This window comes from Triticum aestivum, chromosome 4A (assembly GCF_018294505.1).
Source record: "Triticum aestivum cultivar Chinese Spring chromosome 4A, IWGSC CS RefSeq v2.1, whole genome shotgun sequence".
NCBI classification, from domain to species: Eukaryota; Viridiplantae; Streptophyta; class Magnoliopsida; order Poales; family Poaceae; genus Triticum; species Triticum aestivum.
The window spans coordinates 747,648,577-747,659,644 of NC_057803.1; the positions used below are offsets into that span (position 1 = coordinate 747,648,577).

General features: G+C 43.5%; 1 pseudogene; it reads right to left on the bottom strand.

Annotated features, from left to right (window-relative positions):
- Positions 1–985: 985 nt before the first annotated feature.
- Positions 986–2,127, bottom strand: LOC123083603 (MDIS1-interacting receptor like kinase 1-like; annotated as a pseudogene).
- Between the last annotated feature and the right edge of the window lie 8,941 nt (positions 2,128–11,068).

Here is an 11,068-nt window from a genome sequence, read left to right on the forward strand (position 1 = left end):
CCCCGGTGAAAATTCAAAAAAAAGAAGTACAATACAATAGCAACAATCCTAGAGGCATCCATCATCTGTTCCTTTTGTGTGAAAACAAGAGCTTTTCTTTTGGAGTGAAGGAGCCAACCAGTTCCCAATTTCATCAAGAAATCAGTGTGTTTAGAACACTAAACCCAGACCCCAGCATAGGCCAGACACTGAAACCAAGAACTACAACTTCACCTTTTAAGGCACGCAGTTTTAGCTTCAAGCAAGAAGGGAACATTAATAGAATAACTGTCTAAATGTTATTCCTCCAAAGACAAAGCTAGGCTGAGTATTGGTACAGTACCACACTTCAAACAATATGCTAGTTTTGAGGCGAGGAAATAGCGACAGACCAATAAGCCATGTAACCAATAAAATTTGCTAACCTTGATGATGTCTGTTCACTTCAAGTACAACCTCATTGGTGATGTATCTGAAAGAAAAAGGACACACGCCCAATAAGAATTCACTAAAAGAAATGGAGATTAACACAACAGATAAATTATTCAGGCACAAACAACATGATGTTTCATATAATCACCAATTTACAATCAGTATGTGCACATATAGCCCTGCTCCCAGCCATTCCGTGGGGCATAGCTCCCCTTATCCTGCTACACTCAAGATTCATCAATCCTGCTGCCCCCCCCCCCCCCCCCCCTCCCCATCAATAACAACACATAGATCTCACTACTTTCAGATACAGAGGGAGAGGAGTTCCCCCAGTTGTGCTTTTCTGAAATTACACCTTGTGGAAATTGCACAACAGCGCATAATTTCAAACCAATACAATCACGAAATAAATACACACATGAAGAGAAGAAATGGTCTCCACTTCTCCTTTGAGAACAAACCAACAAACGCGTGATACAACTAGAACAACAAACATGGCTCAAACACAGCAAACATCGACAACAACTATCCAAGGAAAAAAATTGACTGAAACTTTGCAAGATTTCAGGTGACCTCACATTAGATATCAGGTGAGAAGGCCACGGAATGGGCCACGCCCACAGCTGTGGCGGAGTCGTTTGAGAGCCATCCGCATCGATGGTCTTTTCTTCGGATCCACAACGGTGCAATCCACGCCCAGCCTAAACACAATTGCCATCTCCTCCATGTACCGCGCTTGATCTGGGATGCCCTTCTCCATGGCACTCTGGAACATTTCCTGTTGGTTTGCCATCAGTTCAGTGAAGTTGCTCCGTGCCCAGGTCGCCAAATGACCATCCGCTCCAGCTTCATTGGCCACCCGCCCTGTGACGAGCTCCAGCATCAGCACACCAAAGCTATAAGTGTCTACCTTCTCTGTCAGTTGGCTTGCTGCGGTCGCATATTCTGCAGTTAATCATTTGTTGGCACTAGTTAACAGATAAAGCTAGTTAAGACAAGAGTTTCCAGTAATTAAGAAAAAGGTAAGACATAATTGCATTGCATACATAAACCGCCCAACATACCTGGAGCTGCGTACCCAAAGTTACCAAGAGGCAGGTTCGCGATTGGCAACGGTTGGTCGAGCCCGGCCAGGTTCATCTGTGCAGCATCAAAACTAGCTATCACAGCTTTGAAATTTTGATCAAGCAAGATGTTCTTAGAGTTGATGTTGTGGTGGACAATCGGCTTATTGCCTCCATGGTGCAAGTGGCAGAGCCCTTTGGCCACGCCCATGGCAATGGCCCTCCTCTGCGGCCAGCTCAGCAGCCGATCGGCCCCCTCCCGTTGGTGCAGCCAGTAGTCAAGGCTGCCATTCACCGGGTACTTGTAGACGAGCATGATCGCTTCGCTTCATCCCTCTCAATGACCATCTATGATCCCGATGATGTTATCGTGACGGTCTCTGGCTAACAGGATCACCTCTGACTTGCAGCGGTCCTTGACATTGTCATCCACCTGTAGTGCTTGGTTCACATTCCGAAATTTCTTGACGACCAGCGTAGCAGGGAGACCAATGCCAGCAGCACGCTGAACGTGTATTAAGTACAGTTCGTCCGCCCCTATCATTCTGCTAACCCACACATCTTTCTTGTTGCTTTCAGTAAGTTTGTCGACTATGTCTTGACCATTGTACTCAACCAGCAGCGGCGCTGCAGGATGGGTCCAGAGCTGCATTTCCTTAGCAGCGGGGTAGCCCCTGAAGAGGTATCAGCCTGCAAACATATTATATATTAGTATTCAAGTATTAGTGTCTCCTTCTCCAAAGATGTAAGCATGTACATGTAATTACTAAATAAAGAAATGTAAAGAGAGGTGTATGTCTGTAATCATTAAGTTTGACAGCAGGATGTTGATAGGAAACACCACGGTTACCATACGTGGAACACGTAAGGGTCAAACTACTGAAATTATAATCTACTCCCTCCGTCCCATAATACTTTGTGCGGAGAAATTATAATCTACTCCAAATATTAAGATATAAATAAAAATATTAAGATATACAATACCAAATCAACAACATTAGATTTATTATTGAATGTACTTTCACATCATATAGATTTATTATGATAAATGTCTATATTTTTTTCTACAAACTTGGTCAAACTTCACGAAGTTTGACTTCAGTCAACTCTAATATGCTGAGTAAATAAAAACGAAGGGAGTAGTAGAGTACAGTAGATATCCTGAGGTTACGTACAGACCTAGGATTTCGCGTTGACGTGGAACCGTGGACCGTATAAACATCCGGTTGTATCCTGAGAAAGTGACGTTCATGTTAACTGTTTTCTTCTACTTTGTCAATGAAAATCAGCAATCTGCTGTTTTTTCGTCAAAAAAAAATTAATGCTTCTCTCGTGAGTGCCGCCAGTTGGTCACGTACAGAGGCGTGGACTGAACCAACCCGGATCCGAGTAGTAGGTAGTACGTTTTCACGGGAGCTCCAGAAAACTAAGAGCATCTCTAGCAGACCCCGCAAAATTCATGCATTTAACAAAAAAAAAGAATGAAAAGTGGGTAATTAATCACATCAAATTGGGGTGGCTGAGTGGTTACTGCAGCATGTTTTGAATCAGGAAGTCCTTGGTTTGAATCCTCCACCACACTCCCAGTTCAAAAAACCCACAATTTCGTTTTCGTTTTTCGCGGGTTAAATATCAGAAGAAAAACAAAAGGATACATGGGCCTACCCAACTCGCAGCGGGTAGGTGAACGATGGGCCAGCCCAATTATATGTGCACAAGTGGTTTTGCCAAGGTTCTGCGTCGGTTCGTGCAATCTTTCATCAGTTTTGGAAAGGTTTGACGTATTTATTTATTTATTTTTATATTTTTTTCTCACAGATTTATTTATCTTTTCGAGTTTTTTCGCTTCATTTTTTCAAATACATGTCGACTTTTCAATACACGTTGTGTGTTTTCCGTATAAGCACCCAGCATTTTTAATATGCATTGAATAATTATCAAATGCACCGTCCATTGATATCTACTACTTTCGTCCTTGTTTATTGGTCCCAATTGTCATATGTGCCAAATTTTGACCATAAATTTAATTAACAAAATATTTATACATGTCACAAAAAAATATATTATTGCAAACTATGTTTAAATACGAATCGAACGGTATAATTTTTGTTGACATGCACCAATATTTTGTCAGCTAAATTTTTATCAAAATTTAGCAGAAATTACAAATGAAACTAATAAACAAGGACAGAGGTAGTACGTCGTACCTCGGTTCAGACGTTGACTTTTGAGATTTATAACCGCACCCGATTGTAATATGTGCCGGTTAGCCCGGACGTTCGAGACCTGTTCGAGGCGTCCGCCTGGGTCAAAATATTGTGACCGATTAGTGATCGGACGGGCCGTCTAAAGCGTTTGAGGGCGGTTTGGGACGTCCGGGTGTAGATGCTCTGAATTCACCGCATGACCATCCAACGAGGTAGTGTGATCGAATTCTTTATCCACCAAGTTTTTTGTTCTTTTAACTGTGAACGGGCCACGGAGCAGAGACAAACAAATATCATGGGCGAGTGAGAGATTTCGACCTCACAATGTGTTGAGGCGCAGGTTAAAAAAAGGGCACCGGCGCAACAATTCGGCCTGTTCACCTAGGGCCCTATGATTCCACGTGTGCGAGCGCACAAGATCTGCTTTGCGTGTTGATTCCTCGTGTCGTCTAGCATCGTCTCCACAGACGGAAAATCCCCCCTCCCCATCCCTTCCACACCTCCTGCGCGCCGCCATGGCTCGCCATAAACAAGCTGCTACCCCCCGGCGTCCTTCATGTCCATTGTCGAACGCAGCTCGCTGCACCCCTCGCTGCAGCTCGCCGCAGCCGTTGGCGTCGCCGGATGCCCTGCCAATCACGCAGCTGATTTCCAGCGCCACCCACTTGTTGGATGCAACTCAATCGAGTCTAATGCAGCTTGCGATTAATTCGGTTCCAACATACTCACGCACCCATCGAACCACGGCGTCGTCGTCCTCCCGGCCGGCTCAACGTCGTCAACAAATCGTAGCACTGCGTTCCAGCAGAAAAACAAATCTGTGCACTAAGAAATTTGAGAAAAAACAGTTGAAGCAAAAACATAAGCAGGTTCCAGCAAAAACATGGATCTTCGTCTTCAGGTCGTAGCAAAATTTCTGGCCGGTCGTAGCAAAACCAAAAGTCGGTTCCAGCAAATGGCCACCATGGTTGCAGCAGCCTCAGATGCATGGTTCATCGTTGGCAGCTGCGGGCTTCCAGCATCTTGCCGCCAAGGTTCCAGCATCTGACACCATGGTTTCAGCTTCCAGCAATTACGGTTGCAACACCCGCAGCGCGAGTTCACTGATAGATGATTCTGATGAGTGAGTCGCAATAAAAATCATGGGATGCCGGTTCCAGCATCAAGACGTGCTGGTTCCAACATCTTTCATTTGCTGGTTCCAGCTCCTTCTACCGTTCTACGGGAGGTTCCGGCTTTTCCTCTTGTTGGTCGCAGCTTTGATGCTGATGGGTTGCAGCTCCTTGTGCATCGCCGGTTGGGAGGTGACGGTTGCTGGCGGTGTATCATGATGGCGGTGGTCCTCTGCGCAACAGGGGTCAGGTGTGGAGGAAAACAGAGGATGAAGGAGGACGAGCTCGAGCAGAAAAAGACCCGCGGAATAGGATAAGGAAGAGGGAGTGGGCTGTGTGGGCCAACAACTCTGCACGTTGTACGTGGGTGAAGGGAGGAGCGATCGCCTCAGATCGAACGAGTCGCGTGCAGCCGGCCGAAGTTTCGGCCGGTGCGCTGGTTCTAAACGTTTCCATTGCAGGTTGGATGAAACACGCGTTAGATTGAGTCAGGATCACGTCTTTCTCTAGTTTTCTTTCTTTTCGTATCGGCACAGTAGATAAATCGTCAAGTTGAGGTGGGCCAGAGAAAAGCTACTGGTTGTTGGCCTGGGACGAAGTTACGTGCAGGTGCATAATTGCTGGAAAATTCGGGCTCCATCGATCCCGTACTCGGTTAGAACGAGATCGAGGTATTTCAGTTGGGACGCGTCTAGCGGCCGGCTGGCTGCCCGCTAGCGCTCCTGGGCGGCCGGCTTTGTTGTCAAATAGTATGCGTAATTATCCTTGTGGTTAAAATGACATTGTTAATTAATCATTTTATATATGGTCTGTTCTTACGTGATGGGTGTCTGCATGCTGCTACATTAATGTTCCTCATGTTCAGTTGTGCATTAATTTTTAGTTTTTCAAAACTATAAAAAACATATATTCTAAACCGTGTGTCGAAATTCAGATCCGCTTTCACCGTTGAAACCCTCGCGACGTGCTCTTCAAAAGCAGATCCTGCATGGAGATGTTTCGACCAACTAATCTTCCTGCCAACTAAACATCAGTTTGTGTGCAACTAGACTAGATTGCCGCGCCAACTGAGCATATGTATGTGCCAAATAGTCCTGTCAAACTAAACATCAATGTGTGTGCAACTAGATTACATTGTCGCGCCAACTGAGTATATGTGTGTGCAACTAGTGTCCTGCCAACTAAACATCAATATGTGTGCAACTAGACTAAATTACAAGCCAACTGAGCATATGTGTGTATAACTAGTCTTTCTGCCAACTAAACATCAATGTGTGTGCAGCTAGACTACATTACAAGCCAACTAAACATATGTGCAACTAGACTATATTACAAGAGGAGGTTGCACATCAACTTTCATCAAGGCAATAGACTATTTGCACATCAAAGTTGTCGTGGTTGCTAGGTTGCAACCTCATATGAAGGTGCAGCTCCAAACACTAGTTTTCGAAAAAAGTTGCACGGTGAAGACGGATCTGAATTCCGACACGTGGTTTGAAAAATATGACTTTTTAAAAATTGAAGAACCGGAATAAATGCACGTGAATCTGCTTTGTTGTCCATCGGATATAATAAGTTTGAGTGCATTTAATGATCAATCACATGCACTAGCAGACAAATCCTACGCATGCATGTGTGTAGTAGAGCCGGCCACTCGTTCTCTCCGTTTAGGGCGCGTGCACTTTGGAGGTTTTAGGTTTCAGTTGTGGTAGAAAAAAGCGGGCGCGTCATTAAAGGAGGAGCGGGGAATGGCAGTTCATGAACTTGGCGAGGCGCAGAATGGACGCGATGCGGAGCCTGGACGCTGGCACCAGGCGCATATGCCCATCATTAAAATTGAGCTCCTCGAGTTGATCTAGGGTGAAGGATCGAAACCACTCGTCAAGCTTGGCTCGGTCCTAACCCGGTAGTACATTGTGGCTCAGTATGTTGTGGCTCACGTTTCTCGGTAGTACGGTAGTACAAGTTACAACGATGGGTTCTGCACCATGCATGACATGCATGGCCGGGCGCGCAATGCTGCACGCACGAAGCTTCGTCCCGACAGAGACCGATCGACTGCCGGGCGCGCAATGCGCAACCGTGCAAGTTGCCGACCGCCCGCTGCTTCTGCAAATCCTGCACGTCACCATACGGGCGGCCAGGTAGCTTTCCTTGGCGATTCCGTGGCTCATGCCGACACTGATCCGCCGCGCCGGACCTGAGGTCAGCGCGATACTGGGACCTTTTCGTTTTCTTTCCTTGATTGATTTCTTCTACTCCGTGTGGAATCAATCCTTCCATCCAAAGCCAAATCGAAAAAAAAATCGGCTACTGGTTCATTGAACTTGGACGAGGTCCTTGTAAAATACTCCCTCCGTCTCAAAATTTTTGTCTTAGATTTGTCTAAATACGGATGTATCAAATCACATTTTAGTATTAGATACGTCTGTATCTAGACAAATTTAAGACAAAAATTTTGGGACGGAGTATTTATTTTTCTTTTTGAGCTAGCTGTTGTAAAATACTATTAGTACTGATGTGATGTGATCAATGAAGCGTGTTCAAATTACTACTCTTTGCAAAACTATTACTCCGTCTGTAAATTAATATAAGAGTGTTTACATCACTAAAATAGTTATCTAAATGCTCTTACGTTAGCTTACGGAGGGAGTATAAGCTAAATACCACTCGTTTCGTGCCGCGAAAACAGAATTAATATAACTCAGGTACCGTGTTCTTATTGGAGTGAATTCCAATTTTTCTTTACCTTTTAGATAGCTAGCTAGATTGACCTTGGTAACATCTTTTACCTCATTTAGCAGAAACTCAATTCTTACTTAATATCTTGAAGAGCCCAGCTTCCGGGGTCAAACTCCTAATCTCGCCATGCATTCTAGCAATGTTAGCCAGCCGAGCTAACGACTGAGCACGGCTTAAAGTATTAATTAAAGCGGCATATCCTTCTTTTCACTTTTCAATATTTCTTCGAGAAAATGTGAACAAAGTTATTTGAAAAGGTTATTTATTAAAAATGTTTCAAAATCAAAAACAAATTTCTAATACTCTTTTCTTAAATGTGAACAAATTTTGACATATGAACAATCTTTAAAAGGGGAATTTAAAATACACACTAAACATTTTCTTAGTATACAGTCAACTTTATTCAAATACACACTGAACACTTTTTATAATATACATCAAACTTTTGTTGAACAAAATTTCTATACACAATGAACATTTATGTCAATGACGCTAAACATTTTTCGTGAATACGGGTGATTTCTGGGCATTCGTTGGAAATATTAAAATTCTGGGCATTCGTTGGAAATATTGAATTTATGGAAAATAAAAAGCTCAAAAAAACAAGTAAATCTTTTTTAACAATTTTTAAAAATGAAATGAAAGTTTGCACTAAACATTTTCTTTGCACTAAACAATTTTTAAAATATAAGGCGAACTTTTGCTGAATTAAGCTCTATACACAATTAATATTTTTTATACACAGTGAACATTTTTGTCAATGTACAGTGAACATGTTTCTTCAATACGATGGTTTTCTTTGAACATGAATTTTTTTTGAAAACTGAACAAAAGTAGAATTTCAAACTTTTATTAGAATCTGGAATTCCGAACTTTTTTTGAAACATGAATATTTTTCGAAAATGTGAACAAAATTTGGAATTTTCAAACATTTTTCAAAAATTCAAACAAAATTTGAAAATTCTGAACATTTATGGAAATCTTAAATTTATGGATAAAAAGGAAACGAAATAAGGGAAAAAATAAAGAAACAAAAGAAAAAATGAAGAAATAAGCAAAAAAAATAAATACTAAAACAAAAATAAAAACATGAAAAAAAAAAGGAAAAACCTAAGAAAGAAAGCAAATCAATAGAAGAACTCAGGGAAGCTTCTAAAATGTTCCCAAAACCGGTTGCTCACTTGAAGTGGGACGGCCCTTGTTACGTCTATCGCTCGCTTCACTTTAGCAAAGCCGCGACGGTTTGACACTTAGGGCAACTCCAACGCACGACCTCAAATGGACGGTCGTTTTGTCCGGATTTTGTCCATTTGCATCGGCAAAATAAAGGTGCGTGTCCGGTTTTCGCTGCCCGCCTATGGGTGCACCCAACGGGCTGGCGCATCGCAAACATGTGCCCGTTTCGAACTTAAATAAAAATGAAAAAAGGGCTCCTAGTGGGGGGCGCCCAAGTGTGTGTGTGTGGGTGGGGGGGGGGGGGACCGACTAGGACTCCTAGTCCTAGTCGGGCCCCCTTCCTTTCTTTCGGAGGAGAAAAATGGAAGGAAAGGGAGAGGGAAAGGGAAAGGGGGCCGCGCCCCTCCCCTTGTCCAATTCGGACTCCAATGAGGGGGGAGGGGGTGTACGCCACTCCTTGTGGGCTGCCCTCTCTTCTCCCCTATGGCCCATGTTGGCCCATAACTTTCCCCGGGGGGTTCCGGTAACCCCTCGGTACTCCGATAAATATCCGGACCACTCCGAAACCATTCTGGTGTCTGAATACTATCGTCCAATATATCAATCTTTATCTCTTCATGATTTTGAAACTCCTCGTTATGTCCGTGATCTCATCCGGGACTCCGAACAATCTTTGGTCACCAAAAACACATGACTCATAATACAAATCGTCATCGAACGTTAAGCGTGCGGACCCTATGGGTTCGAGAACTATGTAGACATGACCGAGACACATCTCCAGTCAATAACCAACAGCGGAACATGGATGCTCATATTGGTTCCTACATATTCTATGAAGATCTTTATCGGTCAAACCGTAATGACAACTTACGTCATTCCCATACTCTAGATTCCGACAGGGAAAGCCAATATCCGCCTAGAACTTGTTAGCCAGCTCCTCATCATTCTTCTTCTGGCGAGCCATGTGCGCATCACGAGAAAACCGTCGAGCGGAGACTCCATCGCAATGGCCTCCGACGCTGCACCCAGGGATGGCACTACCGCCGGTGAACCCGCACAAAGTCGTCATCCGCAAGGCAAGGCATAGAAAATGAGACCCATTGGACAGAGGCGCCGGCGATCAGCATGGTCCCAAGGTTAGCCGTGTCGCCTAGGAGCGACCCTTGTGTTTTGGAAAGCGTATTTGGATAGGTTACTGATTCGCAAAAAACAAAAAAGAGAAGCTTTTGTTTGACATGACTGTTATTTGTCGGCGTGATTTTTATGTGTGTGTTGGTGTTAACTGTGTGCATTATAAGTATGCAAAGGCCAGATGTATACTTGTTGTGTTTGTATTTTTTTATGCTTTATTTTGATCTAATAAATTCACCTTTATCGCAAACCAACATGTGGTTGGATGGTTACGAGGACAGTGGTTACCCCAACCCACTAAAGTTTGAATCCTAGATTTGACATTGCTGCTTGCATTATTCCTGGATTTATTTCACGCTTTCGGCGATGTTCGTTTAGTGGGAGGAGACGTTCATGTCGACTGCAAAGCGCCATGGTGACTTCATTAAATCACAAGATGCAATGGCAGCTCCTTCTCTCGGAGGCGCGCCGATAAGGGTAGGGTATCACGTGCATGCGTTCATAGATTCTTGTGTGTGTGAGCAACTTTGATTGTACTGTTTTGAGAGGAAAAGATCACCTTTGTCAAAAAATAATTTCCCTGGTCCTATCAGTTTCTTAATGAAATGGCAAACGGAGAGCGACAGAGGGAAGAGATAAGCTTTGGGTGGGTCCATGTGAAGTAATGGTGGGATGGCAAGGGAAAACAACAGCGTGGGCGGTCACCTCTCAGCGTTGGATTGGTTTCTCATTTGAGGTTGGATACAATTAGTGCCGCGGGACCGCGGGGCCATGACTAATTAGAGCATGTACAATGGTTGAAAGATAATGTTATCTTAAGTCTTGCATGTAATTTAAAGATAACAAAAAAATATGTTTATAATGGATCATCTTTTAGCCTTTATTTTTAATAACTAGTTGTTCCAAAAAACATGATGAGACATACTCCCTCCGTCCCGATTTACTCGTCGTGGTTTTAGTTCAAATTTGAACTAAAACCACAACGAGTAAATCGGAACGGAGGGAGTATATTGTACATCATCTTTTGTCTTCTCTTATGATTTCTCTCTTCTCGATATCATCATTTATCCTACGTGACATTACTAAAATAGAACCATTCTACCTACCCTTAGCGCTCGCCTATCAAATATCAATGCGGACAGTGATACACTATCTGTTGACAGCTTCACAGAAACAGCTAGGACTTGGCACTGCTGCTCCAGGAAAAATCAACAACGCGGTCTTT